Source organism: Protopterus annectens, chromosome 14.part0, assembly GCF_019279795.1.
Source record: "Protopterus annectens isolate FY-2018-M chromosome 14.part0, PAN1.0, whole genome shotgun sequence".
Lineage (NCBI taxonomy): Eukaryota > Metazoa > Chordata > Ceratodontiformes > Protopteridae > Protopterus > Protopterus annectens.
In genome coordinates, this window is record NC_056748.1 from 480,850,286 (window position 1) to 480,871,964 (window position 21,679).

Consider the following 21,679-nt stretch of genomic DNA (forward strand, 5'->3'; position numbering starts at 1 on the left):
GCCTGAGGTAAGGCTGTGATTGAACATGGTACTTAGGTGGGGTGCCAGTTCATTCTGTAGTTCATGTAGAATGCAGCCTGGGATGTTGCCAGGTCCCATGGATGCTGTGTTCTTGGCTTTGGAGAGTGTGGTTTTTACCTGTGCAGACGTGATTACAGAAACTTTGCATTCTTCCGATATAAAGATGGGCCCTTTAGGGAGTGAGACGGGGATAAAGTTAGCAATGAACCTATCTGCCAGGATGTTGGCAATATCAGATGGTTCTGTATATTTAGTCCCATTGTGCCGTAACTCAGAGCAGATCTGAGTGTTGCCATTGAGATTCTTGACATAGCTATAGAATGCTTTGTGGTTGTCTTTAGAATCAGTGGCAATGTTGTTTTCGTAACTAGCTTTGGAGGATTTTATGAGGGATCACACTTCTTACTGAGGCTGACCAGGGTGTTCCTCCAATCATGGGATTTTACTCTTTTTTGCTACAATTTCTTTCACCTGTTGTAGAGTTTGTTTATGTCAGGGGACCACCATATTGGCTTCCTTTTTTTGGAGGATAGTATCTTGATTCCGTTAGGGATTGCACAATCCATCCACTTGTGTAAGTTCTTAGAAAGTGCATTTGTGTAGGATTCAGCAGTTGTACCTCTATTGTCCGTTTGGATGGGTGTTGTGAAGTTTTCCACTTCTGTCTTAAGAAGCGTGAAGTTGGCTTTAGAGAAACTTTTTACGGTGGTTTCCCTAATGGGGGGTGGGGGCAGGATTTGAATGTCTAGGGTGATTAGCTTGTGGTCAGATCTGACCAACAAGGAACTGACCTCTGGTGTGGAACACCGGTTTCCCATGTTGGTAATGACCAGGTCTAGGATATTGCTGCCCCTGGTGGGGGTGTGGATAAGTTGATCCAAGGCATTAGATTTTATGAATTCCAGAAAACATTGAGCAAAAGAGTTGGTGCATTAGTAGTTTTCCCAGGTAATGGTGGGGTAGTTGAAATTACCCATTATTAGGGTGTTAGGATGTACCCTAATATTTTCCACTGTATCAAGACATGAGGAGTCGAAATGCTGGGGCATGGTGGGGGATCTGTAGCAAGCTGCAGTTTGGATTGTGGTCTTGCCCAGAGTTAGTTGCACTTGGATAATCTCGGATGCATTATGCTGAGCAACTAGCCTGGTGGTATGGATATCCTTAATGAATATGGACACGCCTCCATCTTTAGTGTTTCGGTCCAAGTTAGGTGGCCGAAAGGTGTGGTATGAATTATAGCCTGGTAATGTAGGGGTGCTCTCTGGAGCCTTGAACCAGGTCTCTGTCACTGCACAGATGTCAATCTTCTCCATTTTTAGGAGTGTCTCGAGTGAGTGCATTTTGAGGTTTAGACTTCTAGCACTGAGTAGCATTACCTTCAGATTTTGCTTGCTTGTACCTGTTATGGTGATGAATTTGTCATCTGAACCTTGCCTAAAAAAGGCACTATAGGGGTGGAAAGAGGCATAGCCAGTATCCGGAATCCCAAGGACGACAGATGCAGGCCATGTCTGGCAAAGCATCTTGGTCTGTCAATCATGTCATCCCAGGCAGACAAATACTGGATCCCCTTAGAATGACACCAGAAGCCAATTGTTGATGTCAATCATTTTGTCCATGTACTGTGGTATCATTTTGGGTGATGGCAGGATGCTACTCAGGGCTAGGGTCATACCTGCTTGGGCTACAAGATTGGAAAGCTCACTCATGCCTCTTTTCATGTAGTCCAGGGAGGTATGTCTCAGGTCATTCACACCAACATGGACAATGACAGAGTCATATTTGTACTTGTTGTGGAGTGACCTGAGTGCGTGCATTATGTGGTGGATCCTGGCACCCGACAGGCAGCTGACAGTAACTTTCTCCTTGTTTAGCCTGGTGAGTGGAACATCAGTGTGCCTGACTATAGAATCACCTGTGACTAGAGTGCTGGGTACGTTGTTAAGCCTTATCGGCTGTGGTTGAGTGGCACACTGAGCATGGTGGCTATGTGTCTTTTGGGTTGTGTTGGGAGGTGGAGGTTGCTTGTGTTTCTGCTTTGGAGGTCCGTGTTGCTTGGGCAGATTTTTATTGAGAGCCTCCGTGAATGTAGGTGTGTGTTTTGTATTTTTATGTGTGTGTTTTGGTGGTGCAGGTTTTGAGGGACTATGTGATGAGTGTGGTGTGGTACAAGTGTTTACCTTCTCCTCTTGACTGTCTAGTCCTGTCTTGGGTGAAGAGAGCTTTGTTTCCAGTTTGGCTATGTAAGTGCATCTCTCACAGGTTGTAGTGTTGGGTGGTAGAAGGAGAGGGTTGTCTGTGTACATAAGGCTGCAAAGCTATGGAAAGGATCATCATGGACCTCATAAATAAAGATATTGGGGACCTACAGACACTGGATCCTACCCAGTGTGGCTTTGTTAAGGGCAGATCCTGCCTCTTAAACCTGGTTGATTTCTTTGAAACAGTCACTAAGGCCATTGACGAGGGGAAGATGGTCCACACAGCCTACCTGGACCTTGCAAAAGCCTTCGATACAATACCCCACTCGGGCATTATAGATAAGCTCACCAGCTTAACTCATTACAGCCGAGTACGCCTTCAGGCGTTTCTGCAGTTACCTCCTACTGCACCTCTAGGCGTCAAATATTGCTTGGTCACATTTTCATTAATAATTCCAAAACCATGGTATATACAAGGTATCAGAATATTCTATCTTGAAGCATACATGATGGCAGATGTAATTGTATTGATATTTGGCCTCTGTCAATGCGTATTTGTTAGAACTGTAAGGTTATAACTTCATTTTTTAAAGGCTCAAGCCATACCCACTCAGAGTTAAAGGTACACACTCAAAAGAGCTGTACTGGAGGGAATGAGTTAAATATAAACCTCTATGTCACTAGATGGGATGCAAACTGGCTCAAGGACAGAACCCACATGGTTAGAATTGCTTGAGCCATGTCAGACTCCAAACCAGTTACAAGTGGCATCCCACAAGGCTCAGTCCTGGGACCTCTCTTGTTCGGTATATATTTCTCGGAGGTACAGGCCAACACGGAAGGACTGTGGCTGACCAAGTTTGCAGATGACTGCAAACTGGGCACCATAATCGACACTCCAGTCGACACAAGCATCCTCTAAAAGGGCCTCATAGAAACAGACAACTGGTGCCAGAGCCATGGCCTCAAGCTAAACGCCAAAAAGTGTATAGTCATCCCCTTTGGCAAAAACAAAGTGCCCACAAATTACCACATAGGTGGTAATCCATTAAGTACAGAAGAAGTAATTAGGGACCTGGGGACCCAAGTAGATAGCAATCTCTCATTTGACAACCACGTGGCCAAAGTGGTTAGAAAAACATTTTATATAGCCCACCTAATTATGAAGGGATTCACATCTAGATCAGGGGAGGTCATCGTGCCTCTTTACTCATCCCTCATCAGGCCCATAATTGAGTACAATGCCCCTTTTGGGATGTACCTTACCAGACACCTGCAGTAACTGGAAAGACCCCAAAAGTACCTCACCAAGAGGATCAAAGGGCTCAAACAGATGCCATATGCTGCCCGGTTAAAGAAACTCCAGCTCTACTCAGTGGCATACTGCCTGCTCAGAGGCGATCTGTGTCTGACGTATAAAGCCATATCCAACCCGGAATTAATGGACATGCTGCACCTCAGAAAATCCAAATCCCATCGAGCTACGTGCTCGAGAGACTTGAACCTCAGCACTGAAATAAATAGGACATGCTGGAGGGACAGATTCATAACCCAGAGGCTCCCTTCAGTCTGGAATAAAATCTCAGTCCAAGTTAGGCAGAGTCCCTCATTGATTCTCTTCAAGAGGAATCTTGATGAGTGGATGGGAGATCGTAGGTTTACCCCGGGTATCACTTCTGTGTCACTGTTAGACAGAGGCACAGTATACTAACCTCGAAAAAGGGCATAGCAAAATTATTTTAAAATGGTTGGCGAAAGCCAAACACACTCTGGCTAGGCTTATAAATGCCCTAGGGCAGATAGCCTAACATGAACCTATGAACCTATAAGGCAATTGCTGCAATGAACCAAGATGCCCAGATTCATCAGGTAGACAGGAGAAAACACTGGGAGCTGAGCCTTAGACATGCCTGGATAGGTGCTTATTTATTAAGTACTAAAAACTGTTTTCCTCTAGACAAGTGAGGAAAGTTGAGTGCTGTAGTAATTTGTAGCTTATTTAGTGCTTACAACGAGTTCTGAACAAGTGCTGAGCTCAAAGAAACAGATCTGATTGCTAAAACTAAAACAGGCTAGTTCTAAGGGAAAATTCGAAGACAGGGTGTGGCTAATGGATAGATGCTACAAGAATGTAATGTACATTATCTAAAAAGATGTACATTTTAGTTGCACATCTTAGTACTGTCACAGCTTCATGCACAGTATTTTATGCTAGGCTTGTGTTCCATATCAGTGAGCAACTGTATTCTACATTGTTGTCTAGTGATGTGTTCTGCAGGGTGTACTGTAGTGAAAGGCATGCTTATTTCTGCAGGATTGTATTGCACATTATTTTATAGTGATAATGTTCTGTAGGTGTGCTGTAGTGGGGGTCATGCCTGTTTCTGCAGGAATGTATTGTACATTATTTTATAATGATGTATTCCGTAGGGTGTGCTGTAGTGGGGGCATGCTTGTTTCTGCAGGACTCTATTGTACATTATTTTATAGTGACTTGTTCAGTAGGGTGTGCTGTAGTGGGGGAAATGCCTGTTACTGCAGGACTGCATTGTACATTATTTTATAGTGATAATGCACTGTAGGGGCGTGGTTATTTCTGCAGGACTGTTTTGTACATTACTTTATAGGGATAACATTCTGTACAGTGTGCTGTAGTGGGGAGCATGCCTATTTCTGCAGGACTGTTTTGTACATTACTTTATAGGGATAACATTCTGTAGGGTGTGCTGTAGTGGGGAGCATGCCTATTTCTGCAGGACTCTCTTTACCCTTTTCTATTGGGGCAGAACTGACATTTATAGTGTACTGGATTGACAGGCATTTTCTTTCAGCTTGTGTGACATGACCTTTATTGTACGCTACATGTGTGTGTGTGTGTGTGTGTGTGTGTGTGTGTGTGTGTGTGTGTGTGTGTGTGTGTCAGAGTGTTGGGGGACTGACAGGTACTGCTGGTTGTCTAGTTATAATTCTTTTCAGTGGTACTGTCACAAGGCTGTTGTATTTCTGGTTAAGAGATGAGGAAATATTCTTGATTATCTTGGAAAACATTTCCCTCAGCAGGACTTTCACACAATCTTGGTGTGCATATTTATAAGGAGGGGGCTAAAGCTGTTTTGTATACTCCATGGCATACAGTTTCTGTAGTATTTGTGTTTACAGTGCGGTAGTGAATACTCAAAGTGTCATTTTCTTATTATGGTGTGCTTCATTATGTGGCATTTTACATATCTGTGACTTTTAAACTTTATAGTTAGAAAGGTATGTGCACATTATTTGCGCATATTTTTTGTGTGGATCTTGGAGAGCTGATCAATACTCGTATGTCACATGTATAATTTGCAGTACGTCTGATATGGTACAGTAGTACATCATTAGCGTGAATATAATGTACTTCTACTGTTCAAATATTTGAATTATTAGGCCACTTTTTTTCCAAATGTGTGTGTTAGTATGTGCATATCTATCTCTCTCTCTTTATATATATATATATATATATATATATATATATATATATATAAATATATATATATATAGAGAGAGAGAAATTTATTCACACACACACACACACACACACACACACACACATATGCATGTGTGTATATTTTTCTTATATTTTATATATCAATCTGCACTAAACATTTTTCATGAATACATTTGTGTAAATGATGAGGTTGCAGGTTCAGGAAGATGCACAGCAGGTTATGTTCTGCAGTGACATACTGTATGTAATACTGATTATACTAACATTGAATTTAATTAGAAGACACATATGGACAATAGCTGTTACCAGGAAGTAATGAGTAATGCAGAAAAGGTGGATGAAAATAATAGCGTACAGCACTGCAGAAATGATTGATCAGAATTTAATAAAATTCAGAAATTAAATGGTTAATTCAGTTACAAATCCTTTAATATTTTAACATGAGAATAAATTAACCATTAGTTCCAGCTTCTCTTTTTCCACAAACTGACAAGTACAAAATTCATACCAGCAGAACAAAGAAAAGCAGCTTACTACAAAGAGAAGCCTTATGAATCAATTAATAATTTCTGAAAAATGATAGCCCTGGCCTTTTCCTTTAATAACTAAACTATTATTAGACTACCCTGGGAAATATTTGGCCTGAGTACAGGATTACTATAATTAACAATTAACATGTGTATTGCTGCTGGAAATGGCAAGTTCTAACCTGTGAGAGTCAGTGTCTCCTTGGTGACAGAGCAGGATGCCTCAGGGCTGGGACTATTCGACCCTGGTGACAGCTTCAGTCTTCTCCGGGGGGTGATGCTGTGTGGCAGAACACATACAATCTCTGTCATTATAGTGCATCACAACAATTAACCTTTCAATGGACTGTACAGTCTCATTTACACCTAGTACACTGAGCTGCAGCTAATGTCAACTGACAGCCAACATGCCTGCAGTTTAAATTAACTGCCCATTTGTACACCAGAGTGTATGTGTACACATCCACACACATTTACTGTCTTTTTCCTTTTTCTTTAAGTTAAGCTATTCCAGCAACAAAAGAAAATGCATTTTATAGAGCATGTATATTCTTACCACACTAGGATGTAAACCTAGTCCAGTAAACAAATTCTACTTAACCATTTCCTTTTTGTCAGTTTGTTTGAGACTATGGATTAAATGTACATGGAATCTGAAATACTTGCCCTTGTGAGATGACTATTTCATAACAGCACAGAAGGAATGGACACTGGCAGAAAAAATTACTCCAGTTTGCACTGCAATTTTCATACATAGTATTGCTCAAACCCATTATCATTCAATTATTTTTTTCATCTGCATTCAAGAAATCACAACAGAAAATGCAAGCAAGTAAGCTACTTGCTTCTCTATTCAGTGGTTAAATTAGGGCTTTGGTTTCTAGCAAATCCACTGTCTTCAGCTTTCATCTGTACTTCATCCACTACAATATGAGGAAGCCTGGAGATTCAGTACACCAGACAGTATTTTTATTCCTTTCATTTGGTAATCAAAACACAGAAACACCGGCAACAGATGTTCGGGGCTCCTGAACTGAACTATGGTCAGAACTAAAATAGAAGTAGAAACAGAGAAAGCAGTCCCTAGACTTCCATCAAAAATAAACAGAGAGATATAGAGAAACACGAAATCTTCTTTTCCAAATAGTAGCGATTATTAAACCATTCTTTCTGACAGCTAAGCGCTTTTGTTCTTACAATTTAGCATTTCCTCACTTATTTATACACAGGTTAACAAACTTCCATTGTAATCCATATTAGCATAATAACAAAAGGAGTGTTATCTGACAGGTCCGAGGGACGAAGGTCTAAACAATGAGTGGCAAGAAAATTAAAGGCGAAGATTGGAGCTGGGTGCCAGAGGACCAGTTTATGGAGTGTGAAAACCAGGTAAGCCCTCAAAGCAGCAGCTTTTATTCTTTACTAGCTCATTCGCAGTAGAAGGAAGCCTACAAATATGAAGGCACCCTGGACACGAAGACTTGAGTTTTTTTTTTTTTTTTTTTTACTTGAGCAAAATTCTTTATTCACAACTCCACAGGTTTAGTGCTTTCATCCAACTGCTGTTGGACTTCTTCAGAACAATAATCATTACCAACTCAACCTTTTTATACCCCTCCCCAATTAAACAATTAAATAATTAAAACTAACTAATAAATTAAAATTCCATTAACGATTAAAAATGTTAATATATGTAGTTATCAACAAGTAACCACAAACCAAATCAAGGAAGGTGAAACGAAGTGCACCAGCTGTTAAATTCCACAATTAATGTTTAATGATACACTACGACATACACAAACTCCACATACATTAACTCTCTTAGTTTACTCTGCGTTTTCGTCCAGTACTACAATTGGACTTCATCAGATACAACATGTTAATTTAATTAAAGACATTTAAATATATTTTTAAAAAATAATTCCACCTATATCAGTAAAGTGCATCTTGTATCAACGAATCAGGCTTACCACAGCTCATTAATATTAAATACACACATCAAAATTAAATTATGTTAAAAAACTAACAAATTAATTTACCATATACATATTATTAAAATCCTTCCACATACAAACATTAATAAAATTCATTGTCACTATCTCCCCTAATGTGTTTAAAAATATATAAATACATAAATGAACGGAGAGTTAATCATTTATTATTATTTTTGTTTTATACCCATTCGTGTTTATAAATGTGCATTAGAGATGTAAAAATATCACCACCTACTGTTCAATTTAAAATTTAAACTTTTGCAGCTTTTAATTTTAATACGGGGGTTAATGAAATGTGCTCATTCAAACATGGGGTTTTTGTGGCTTCCAACTTAATTTGCCACCATAACTCCTTATATTCGAGCCATTCTTCCCATAATCCACCCCTTGTTTCTCTTTTCACTTGTTCTATTATAAGGAATGCAAACTTTGAGCCTATACATTCCCTAGTGTGTTTATATAGAGCATTCGTTTCCTTTTGTCTTGAAATTTCATATGTATGTTCATAGATTCTCCTCCTCAGGACTCTCTCTGTCTTTCCCATGTAAAAAGAACTGCACTTTCCACATAAAGCAATAAATACCACGCCTTGTGTATCACAATTATAATGTCCTTTGCTTTTTATAGCCATTCCCCTACTACTGAGGTATACCTCACTCTTGTTTACTACAAATTCACGTTGCTTACAATGGCCACATTTGTAAGTTCCATTATTCCTACGCCCACTGATAGTACCATAAAGACTGTCATTACTCCCTGTATTATTAGATTCCAAAATTTTCTTCATGTTCAATGAATTTCTATATACTACTTTTGGAGTAATTTTGCTAATATTACCAATATCTGAATAAATTGAAAAATTGCTCCACTCTCTCATAAATAAATCCCTTATCCTAGAGTTGGAAACATTAAATTCCAATATTAAGGCCTGTTCATATACACCGTCACTTCCATTTGTATTATTATTCATAGTCATTCCTGTCCTGTCTATACCAATTCCTTTTATAGGTTTAAATTTTGTTGTTCTACCCATTTCCACCTCTTTTCTAATATTCTCCACAAAATTTCTAGGATATCCCCTTTCGTAAAACATTCTTTCTAAAATAACACATTCAATGTGGAAATCTTCATTTAAACTAGTCATATGACAACCCCTCACAAACTGTCCCTTTACTATGTTCTTTTTACAATGTGAGGGGTGTGCGCTAGTAAAATGTAAAAAGGAATTACAAAACGTATTTTTCCTATAAATTTTAGTTTCCAATTTATTATTAATTTTATAAACTTCAACATCCAAATACTGTAGGGAATCCGTAGATGTGGTATAGGTAAATTTCAAAAATTCGGTAGTTTGATTTATATACTCAAAAAACTCATTAAATTTATCCATACCACCCGTCCAAAAAATGACTATATCATCCAGGAAGCGACGGTATAATGACCAATAATTACTAAAAACCAAATGTAATACATATTTTTCTTCCCATTTTGCCAATACAAGGTTTGCATATGTGGGTGCACATGCTGCACCCATTGAAACTCCCTGTATCTGTTGGTAATATTCTCCGTTAAAGATTAGAAAATTATATTTTAATACCATATCCACTAAGCCCATAGTTACTATTTTTTCTACCTGGGTTAACTTCCTGTCTTCATATATCACTTCCTCAAACATTTGTAACCCCTCCCCATAGGGTATACAAGAAAAAAGGTCTATAACGTCTATGGTAACAAAAATTAGTTCTTCACTATATAAATCAGGGGTAATGTTTCTTAACAAGTCCCAAGAGTCTTTTAGTATATATTTATTACCAGCACAAATATGTTTGGCCTTAGCGTCTACATATTTGGCCAAAGGGAGCGTTTTGGACCCCTCCGATGAAACTATAGGCCTAAATGGGGGGTCCTCTATATTTTTAAGAATTTTAGGTATACCAAAGATTATTGGTATCCTGGGTTTAGCTATATATAAATATTCATATGTCTTTTTATCAATTGTTCCCTCAAAAAACATATCTTTTAAAAGAACATCAATTTTGTAATACGCTACATTTACCTCATTTTTTGATACACAAGTATACTTGGTTTCATCTCTTAGAATGCAGTTCATTTTACCTTCATACATGATGTTATCCATAATCACCACCACCCCCCCTCCCTTATCCGGTTTCATTATTCTAATATCAGTATTATTCTTAAGTATATTCAAAATCTCATATTCTTCTTTAGTGAGATTGGTTTTATAAAAACTTTGATTGTACATTTTCCTAATTTCTTTCTCCAAAACCATCTCAAAATTTCTGATTTGCGGATGGATCACATTGTAAAAAGAACATAGTAAAGGGACAATTTGTGAGGGGTTGTCGTATGACTAGTTTAAATGAAGATTTCCACATTGAATGTGTTATTTTAGAAAGAATGTTTTACGAAAAGGGATATCCTAGAAATTTTGTGGAAAATATTAGAAAAGAGGTGGAAATGGGTAGAACAACAAAATTTAAACCTATAAAAGGAATTGGTATAGACAGGACAGGAATGACTATGAATAATAATACAAATGGAAGTGACGGTGTATATGAATAGGCCTTAATATTGGAATTTAATGTTTCCTACTCTAGGATAAGGGATTTATTTATGAGAGAGTGGAGCAATTTTTCAATTTATTCAGATATTGGTAATATTAGCAAAATTACTCCAAAAGTAGTATATAGAAATTCATTGAACATGAAGAAAATTTTGGAATCTAATAATACAGGGAGTAATGACAGTCTTTATGGTACTATCAGTGGGCGTAGGAATAATGGAACACAAATGTGGCCATTGTAAGCAATGTGAATTTGTAGTAAACAAGAGTGAGGTATACCTCAGTAGTAGGGGAATGGCTATAAAAAGCAAAGGACATTATAATTGTGATACACAAGGCGTGGTATATATCGCTTTATGTGGAAAGTGCAGTTCTTTTTACATAGGAAAGACAGAGAGAGTTCTGAGGAGGAGAATCTATGAACATACATATGAAATTTCAAGACAAAAGGAAACAAATGCTCTATATAAACACACTAGGGAATGTATAGGCTCAATGTTTGCATTCCTTATAATAGAACAAGTGAAAAGAGAAACAAGGGGTGGATTATGGGAAGAATGGCTCGAATATAAGGAGTTATGGTGGCAAATTAAGTTGGAAGCCACAAAAACCCCAGGTTTGAATGAGCACATTTCATTAACCCCCATATTAAAATTAAAAGCTGCAAAAGTTTAAATTTTAAATTGAACAGTAGGTGGCGATATTTTTACATCTCTAATGCACATTTATAAACACGAATGGGTATAAAACAAAAATAATAATAAATGATTAACTCTCCGTTCATTTATGTATTTATATATTTTTAAACATATTAGGGGAGATAGTGACAATGAATTTTATTAATGTTTGTATGTGGAAGGATTTTAATAATATGTATATGGTAAATGAATTTGTTAGTTTTTTAACATAATTTAATTTTGATGTGTGTATTTAATATTAATGAGCTGTGGTAAGCCTGATTCGTTGATACAAGATGCACTTTAGTGATATAGGTGGAATTATTTTTTAAAAATATATTTAAATGTATTTAATTAAATTAACATGTTGTATCTGATGAAGTCCAATTGTAGTAGTGGACGAAAACGCAGAGTAAACTAAGAGCGTTAATGTATGTGGAGTTTGTGTACGTCGTAGTGAATCATTAAACGTTAATTGTGGAATCTAACAGCTGGTGCACTTCGTTTCACCTTCCTTGCTTTGGTTTGTGGTTACTGGTCGTTTTGAGCGTTTTGGTGCTTTTTGCAGTTAATAGTTTCTTTTGGCACCTGGTCGATGGAACAAGGTTCGCCGGCTAACAATAAGGAAGATGTGGGGCAAATGCGTAAGCTGATTGGTCAGCTTATGGAATTAATCGATTTACTTACCCCATTGTGCTAGTCGCTGGTTAGCAAGAGACATTTCAATGTGTGTGCTGAGCCTGACGGAACCGAAGGGTCTGGGTCTTCCAAATTAAAGAGAAAAAGGACTAATTGCGAACAGCAAGCAGTGGATTTGGAGATTGTGGAACCGAATGGTAGCACCTTTAACCCAGCAGCAACACCACCTATTTTTGGGACAGCGATATCGCGCAACAGTAGGGGAAGTTCCTTGGGAGCGGAAATTAACCGGAGCTCCCGTAAGCCTTCTTTGTGTAAGGCTCCTGAAGGTACTGTTTCTAATTTGGCCACAAGAAAGGACATTAATGAATGGTTACATATTCCTTTTAATATTAATTTTGAGTCTAATTGTAACAACACTTCGCCTGATGGTGAGTCTTATGTTACAAAGATTGACAAACTTCACAAACTAATGTTAAAATATAAAACTTTGAGTATTGAAAATGATTATTTGCATGCATGTATCAAAATAAATGTGGTCCCTAAGGGACTAAGGGTATGGAAATACCCGAACAATGTACAGGCTGGCTCAGATTTTCATAATGACTTGTTAGAGGTTTTTAACAATTGTGGTTTAGATATTTTAAGGCTTGTTATTAAAGAAAATACTAGGGTGCAGGAGTCATTGAAGGGAGAGATTGATGCACTTGATATTTGTATTAAAAATGATTTAATACATGGAATTAGCGATGAAAGAGATAAATATTACAAAGTTAGAGATGACATTGATTTTAAATGTAGTGAACTTGTTCAGAGGAAAATTAATAAATTAAGAAGAGATGTAGAGGAATATCAGAACGAGAGTAGCTACCCTAAGCCACCTTATATGAAATGGGACTATTATGGTGACAAAAATAAAAATAATAATCATATCACTGTTCATAGGAGAAATGAGGTGGATAGAAGGGAGTGGAATGGTGTGGATTATGACGCTGAGTTCCCACCTTTGGATAGAGGGGACAGGCGCACTTTTTCTGATTATCAGAAGAAGCAGAATTTTCAGAGAAGGGGGGGAGAAGGGGGAGAGGGAGGTATTAGATACATTACACCTGGCCCCTACTTTAGATTATAATGTAATTTTAAATTCTGGTTCTAAATATACATATAATGAATTTTCAATATACAATTATAGTGATATTCCTTTAGTGAAGGAGCATTTCGATTTATTGAGTAAGGGACTGAAGTTTATTCCCTATACCAAAGGAGATGTAGTGAGAACCATTATGGATACGAAATTATTTATGAGGAAAATTAATTTGAAAACTTTGATGCCTCCGAGTATTAATAATAAGAATACTCCTCAGGACTCAGCTTTGGTTCGTTCTTCCACTTATAACCCCCTTTCCATCCGCAAATCAGAAATTTTGAGATGGTTTTGGAGAAAGAAATTAGGAAAATGTACAATCAAAGTTTCTATAAAACCAATCTCACTAAAGAAGAATATGAGATTTTGAATATACTTAAGAATAATACTGATATTAGAATAATGAAACCGGATAAGGGAGGGGGGGTGGTGATTATGGATAACATCATGTATGAAGATAAAATGAACTGCATTCTAAGAGATGAAACCAAGTATACTTGTGTATCAAAAAATGAGGTAAATGTAGTGTATTACAGAATTGATGTTCTTTTAAAAGATATGTTTTTTGAGGGAACAATTGATAAAAAGACATATGAATATTTATATATAGCTAAACCCAGGCTACCAATAATCTTTGGTATACCTAAAATTCATAAAAATATAGAGGACCCCCCCCCATTTAGGCCTATAGTTTCATCGGAGGGGTCCAAAACGCTCCCTTTGGCCAAATATGTAGACGCTAAGGCCAAACATATTTGTGCTGGTAATAAATATATACTAAAAGACTCTTGGGACTTGTTAAGAAACATTACCCCTGATTTATATAGTGAAGAACTAATTTTTGTTACCATAGACATTATAGACCTTTTTTCTTGTATACCCTATGGGGAGGGGTTACAAATGTTTGAGGAAGTGATATATGAAGACAGGAAGTTAACCCAGGTAGAAAAAATAGTAACTATTGGCTTAGTGGATATGGTATTAAAATATAATTTTCTAATGTTTAACAGAGAATATTACCAACAGATGCAGGGAGTTTCAATGGGTGCAGCATGTGCACCCACATATGCAAACCTTGTATTGGCAAAATGGGAAGAAATATATGTATTACATTCGGTTTTTAGTAATTATTGGTCATTATACCGTCGCTTTCTGGATGATATAGTCATTTTTTGGACTGGCGGTATGGATAAATTTAATGAGTTTTTTGAGTATATAAATTAAACTACCAAATTTTTGAAATTTACCTATACCACATCTATGGATTCCCTACAGTATTTGGATGTTGAAGTTTATAAAATTAATAATAAATTGGAAACTAAAATTTATAGGAAAAAGACATTTTGTAATTCCTTTTTACATTTTACTAGCGCACACCCCTCACATTGTAAAAAGAACATAGTAAAGGGACAATTTGTGAGGGGTTGTCGTATGACTAGTTTAAATGAAGATTTCCACATTGAATGTGTTATTTTAGAAAGAATGTTTTACGAAAGGGGATATCCTAAAAATTTTGTGGAGAATATTAGAAAAGAGGTGGAAATTGGTAGAACAACAAAATTTAAACCTATAAAAGGAATTGGTATAGACAGGACAGGAATGACTATGAATAATAATACAAATAGAAGTGACGGTGTATATGAACAGGCCTTAATATTGGAATTTAATGTTTCCAACTCTAGGATAAGGGATTTATTTATGAGAGAGTGGAGCAATTTTTCAATTTTTTCAGATATTGGTAATATTAGCAAAATTACTCCAAAAGTAGTATATAGAAATTCATTGAACATGAAGAAAATTTTGGAATCTAATACTACAGGGAGTAATGACAGTCTTTATGGTACTATCAGTGGGCGTAGGAATAATGGAACTTACAAATGTGGCCATTGTAACCAATGTGAATTTGTAGTAAACAAGAGTGAGGTATACCTCAGTAGTAGGGGAATGGCTATAAAAAGCAAAGGACATTATAATTGTGATACACAAGGCGTGGTATATATTGCTTTATGTGGAAAGTGCAGTTCTTTTTACATAGGAAAGACAGAGAGAGTCCTGAGGAGGAGAATCTATGAACATACATATGAAATTTCAAGACAAAAGGAAACGAATGCTCTATATAAACACACTAGGGAATGTATAGGCTCAAAGTTTGCATTCCTTATAATAGAACAAGTGAAAAGAGAAACAAGGGGTGGATTATGGGAAGAATGGCTCGAATATAAGGAGTTATGGTGGCAAATTAAGTTGGAAGCCACAAAAACTTCAGGTTTGAATGAGCACATTTCATTAACCCCCATATTAAAATTAAAAGCTGCAAAAGTTAAAATTTTAAATTGAACAGTAGGTGGCGATATTTTTACATCTCTAATGCACATTTATAAACATGAATGGGTATAAAACAAAAATAATAATAAATGATTAACTCTCGGTTCATTTATGAATTTATATATTTTTAAACACATTAGGGGAGATAGTGACAATGAATTTTATTAATGTTTGTATGTGGAAGGATTTTAATAATATGTATATGGTAAATGAATTTGTTAGTTTTTTAACATAATTTAATTTTGATGTGTGTATTTAATATTAATGAGCTGTGGTAAGCCTGATTTGTTGATACAAGATGCACTTTACTAATATAGGTGGAATTATTTTTTAAAAATATATTTAAATGTCTTTAATTAAATTAACATGTTGTATCTGATGAAGTGTTATATTCTTCCTCTCTCAGGTTGTGCCCAGTCAATTCCCAGGTCGCCCTTACTAGAAGCGCCACTTTATTGAACCCTCTAAGTGAGCTGCAAGCTGTGAGCACAGTAACCTAACTGAAAAGGTCATTATCCAGTCTTACCATCACAAACCAAATTCAATGTAAATAACCCCTCTAAAACTCCTGACCGAGCCCTGTTACACAGCAGTACATCCCATTAATGATGTCAAATTGGGCACAAGCTAAAAAATAAAAAACGTACAACCAACTATATTTTAGCATTGGGCATAAGCATAGGATTAAAGGCATTAAAGTAAAAATTCTACTCTCTCTATTACCTGGTCAGTGTGGGGTCGGACTAACCCCGCTCCGCTCGCCCTCGCTGCGCTCGGGCTCGCTTCGCGCCCCTCCCTGCCCCCATATCCCACCCGCCCCCAGTAGTCCTACTTTTATACCTAACTAACCACACCCACTACTATCCATACTCTCACACAATCACGCGTGACTTTATCTTACATTCACCCACCTCCCTATACTTGAACCACTCCCACCTCACTTGCTATCTGCCTAAACATAGATAACAATGTTAAACAACATACAGCCCCACCTCTCTCTGGCTCTCAAGCCAATAATAAAGACTTTGCCCCTTACTTTATTAGTCCTTATATCACTATATGCACTAACTACTTACGAGTACACTCCCTACTATGGATATCACTATCCCAAATATCAAACCTGTAGTCTATCATCCTTATCTTACACTACGTATCCTAATCACTATCCCACCAATACGGCACAATACATCAGATACCCCCTCCCCTATAAACCAAGAGTTAACTCTCCTAAATCCAAAAATACAGACATTTTACTACTCAAACTCCTGAAACTCATAGAACATCTAAGAAAAAACCTGTCCAAGGATGGAGACATCCACCCCAACCCTGGCCCTATCACAAACACTGACTTACATAACCTACCTCTTCCCCCAATCTCTCCCAACTCCCTCCTTATCTGTCATCTTAACATAAGAAGTCTAAACAACAAAATACACAATCTGCAAGCCCTGTTAGAGATATATCACCCCGACATTATGTGCCTGTCAGAAACCTGGTTAAAACCAGCCATAAAAGATACTGAAATCACCCCACAAGGCTATAACATATATAGAAAGGACCGCCCAGTAAAAAAAGGAGGTGGTCTCGCCGTCCTCTATAAATGCTCACTAAATATCACCTTGAACTCTTCTCAACCCCCCCAAATCTCCAATGCAGAACTAATCTCCCTGAAGATCCAAATAAATAAGGAAAAAAGTATTAATCTACTTGTGATCTACATTCCCCCCGGAAACAACACTGACACACTTGAGCATATCTTAAACTGGCTCGCTACCAATTGTCCCCAAGAAACTATTATCCTGGGTGACATGAATATAGACTGGAACCAATGCTCCTCTGAGACCAACCCCACCCTCATAAATCTCCATGGCTTCTCACAAATCATAACCTCCCCCACCAGAATTGGAAACTCCAACCAAAAAGAAAGTCTTCTTGACTGGATACTCACTAACAGTCCATCCCACGCCTATAAATCTGGGACTCTCCCGAACGAAATCAGTGACCATCTCATAACCTACATAGAGAAAAATAAGGCAGGGAGATGTAAACTACCAGTCTACAAATCTATCAGGAACACTAAACAATTTGACCTTGCCAAATTCCGACTTGAGCTACAGTCCTGTAACTGGTCTAATCTTAAATCCCTCCCCCTTGAAGAAGCCGTTACAACCTTTAATTCCACCTTTATAAAAATACTCAATTCACATGCCCCATACGTTCAGCCAAGGTTAAAAACCTGACTGCTCCATGGCTAACAAAAGACTCTAAGTATAAAATCAAACTTAGAAACAAAGCCTGGGACAAATGGCGTGCCTCCAAAACCCCCCTAGACCGATCTCATTTCCAACAACTTAGAAATGAGACAAAAAAATCCATTTTACTAGACAAAAAGAATTACTACCTCCAACTCCAAAATAAACATCAACTTAATCCCCAAAAGTTCTGGGCAGGTATTAACACCCTTCTCCACCCAGGCAAGACCTCTACCCCAACACCGGCTGACCTAAGTGATAAAAATCCTGAAGAAGTTGCCCATGCATTTAACTCTTTCTTTATTAATGTTATCAAATCCTTAGCGGCACAACAAACCCCAACCAACCCCACTATCACAAGTCCGACTCCAAAGTCAGAACCCTCCTTCCACCTACAGCCTGTTTCCACTTCCTTTATTAGATCCCTTCTGCAGAAACTAAAGCCGACTACCATTGCTGCTGACCTTCTTCCAGCTGATTACCTACAAAAAGCTGCAGAGGTCATAGCTTACCCCATCTCCATCCTAATTAACCGCACCATAACAGAATCTACTATCCCCTCAATCTGGAAAATCTCCCATATCATCCCTCTCCACAAAGGCGGGACATCTACAGACCTATCCAACTACAGGCCAATAGCCATACTGTCACCACTTGCCAAAATCATGGAAAATGCATACACAATCAACTAGTACCCTATCTAATCCAGAACAAGCTCCTGACTACCTCGCAGCATGGCTTTAGACCTAAACACAGCACTGCCACTGCCCTCCTGTCCTTCACTGACACAATAAACCATAACAAAACAACAAAACATATCATCTGCTCTCTTTCTTGACCTATCAAAGGCCTTTGACATGGTCAACCACCAACTACTGCACAACACTCTAAAAACATTTGAACTAGACAACACAACTCTCAAGTGGTTCCACGCTTACCTCTCAGACAGAAATCAAGCTGTACTATGGCAAAACAAACTCTCACCCCTATTACCCAACGCCATAGGGGTTCCCCAAGGCTCCATCCTGGGACCCCTACTCTTTTCTATGTTTATTAACGACCTCCACACAGTCATCCCCGAGTCCTCCTGTATACAATACGCGGACGACTCAACACTCATAAACACAGATAGGTCACCTACTAAGCTACTAGCCAAAACCCAAGACTGTCTCACTACAGTTGAAGACTGGTTACTACATCTCCATTTGATCCTCAACCCAAAAAAAAACCAAACTATTACTCTTCCAGCCTACCCACAAACCTACCTCCATTCCCTTTTCTGTTCAATCCAAGAATGGGACTACTATATCCCCAGACTCAAATTCCAAATTACTAGGTGTTACCATAGATAACAAACTCAGATTCGACCTACACATTAACCAAACTATTAAAACAGTTAACAAAAAACTGGGGTCTCTTTATAGAATAAGATCCTTCCTTACTCCCAAAGCAAGAGAAGCCACAGCCCGCTCTCATCTCCTCTCCTCACTCCTTTATGCCTCACCCATACTTACCAACCTGTACAAATCTGACCTAAATAAGCTCTCTGGCTGCTACAATCATATTGCTAGATTTGTTACTGGCCTGCCTTACAAAACCCATCACTGTATCAACCTGCATAACCTAGGCTGGGTGGAACTACCTAACCTACTAAAACAAACCCAGCTAACTATAGCTTACAAGATCCTCCATCATCCAGATTCCATCCCTGCACTGCGTAATTTAATCACCCCATATCTAAACCTAACTAGTCTGCGCTCAGCAAACAGGCTACTTGCTCAAACAGTCAAATCCTGCAACTCTGGAGGTGACTCACTGTTTGCAAATTCCATTGGTAAAATATGGAACTCCCTTCCGCCTCAACTCACCACCATCACCTCTTTATCCAAATTCAAGCAAAATCTAACCCTTCACTTTAAAAATCAATGGCTCTGTCAATGTTCCAAGCCTGACTAAACCTTCTACCCTCCGTAACCCCATTTCCCCTCATGTCTTCCTCTAGGCTCTTCCTCTATCTAGCATCTACTCTGACATTTTTCACCTTTTAAACCTTATATGTAGTGAGTTCTTCAATTACATATTCCTACGGTACCTACATAATAGTCCTATATATTTATCAATTATATTGCCTCATCGTACCTATGTATTAGTCTTAGTATAGAGCAGGAGTTTCTCTGATCTCTTGTCTCTTAATACCTATGTATTAACTATCAAAACTTGTAACATTTTCTCTGTTTATAAGTATGTAAACTATTGTCAATGTGGGAACATTTTCTCTGTTTATAAGTATGTAAACTAATGTCAATGTGGAATTTATAAGTATGTAACTATTGTCGATGTGGAGCTTTTCTCCCCGGGCCTCCGCTGAAAATGGACATGTATCCAGTCGGATTTTCCCGGTCAACAAATGTAAAATAAATAAAATAAATAAAATAAAAAACAATTGTAGTAGTGGACGAAAACGCAGAGTAAACTAAGAGCGTTAATGTATGTGGAGTTTGTGTACGTCATACTGAATCATTAAACATTAATTGTGGAATCTAACAGCTGGTGCACTTCGTTTCACCTTCCTTGCTTTGGTTTGTGGTTACTGGTTGTTTTGAGCATTTTGGTGCTTTTTGCAGTTAATAGTTATCAACAAGCCTAACCATATGTTAAGCACATTAACTACCTGTTTAAAATTCTAACACAGACTTATATAAAAACAGCAAAAATACAAAACTGCCAAAACATTACTACCAATTTGTCAAAGTTAAATAAATTGCGTTCATACACTAATAATGTGTATGTTAGCCTAAAATATGTTTGAGTTGGAGTATGGGTGCTATACTAATACTGTCATTGATACCAGGAAGAATGGTGGCATCCAACCTCAATTGCCACCTTAATTCACAAATATCTAAATCCAGGTCTAATACCCTACCCTGCCTATCCTGCACTAACTGTTGTAACACCACAAAAGTAAACTTATGGTGTGGATTTTTTGTAATGTGTCTTGCTAGGGCATTGGTGGACTTCATGTTCTTAATGTCAGCATTGTTCTCCCTGATTCTGTCCTTAAATTGCCTGCTGGTCTTGCCACCGTAAAAGCAGGACAATGCTCACATTTAGCCATGTAAATTAAATTTCTGCTGTTGCAATTAAAATGTTGTGTGGGGGGGGTGTGAGGGGCACAGTCCCCCACAAACTTATACACATGGATATTTATAACTGCAATAAATAACTCTTTGCAGAAAACAATATTTACCTAAACTATGGGGGGGCTTTGGCCCCCACACCCTCCTAACTATATATACTAACTCCAGGATCGCACTACAGTGGGGAAAAGGGCATATACCTTTTACTTTAATGTGTCAGTGTTATAAGTTTCTGTCAAATGAGTTTTCAGTCTTTTGAACTTTCAGTGTTTTGGTCTCAGTCAAATGAATTTCGCAAATGAAATTTAGGTCATATGAAGTAGACCCATATATATATATATATATATATATATATATATATATATACACACACACACACACACACACACACACACACACACACAGTGGATATAAAACGTTTACACACCCCTGTTAAAATGCCAGGTTTTTGTGATATAAAAAAATGAGAACACAATAAATCATTTCAAAACTTTTCCCACCTTTAATGTGACCTATAACCTGTACAATTCAATTGAAAAACAAACAAATCTGTTAGGGGAAAAAATATAAAAAATAAAAAACGGCAATATGCTGGTTGCATAAATGTGCACACCGTTAAACTAATACTTTGTTGTGTGTGTACAACCTTAAACTATTACTTTGTTGAAGCACCTTTTGATTTAATTACAGCATT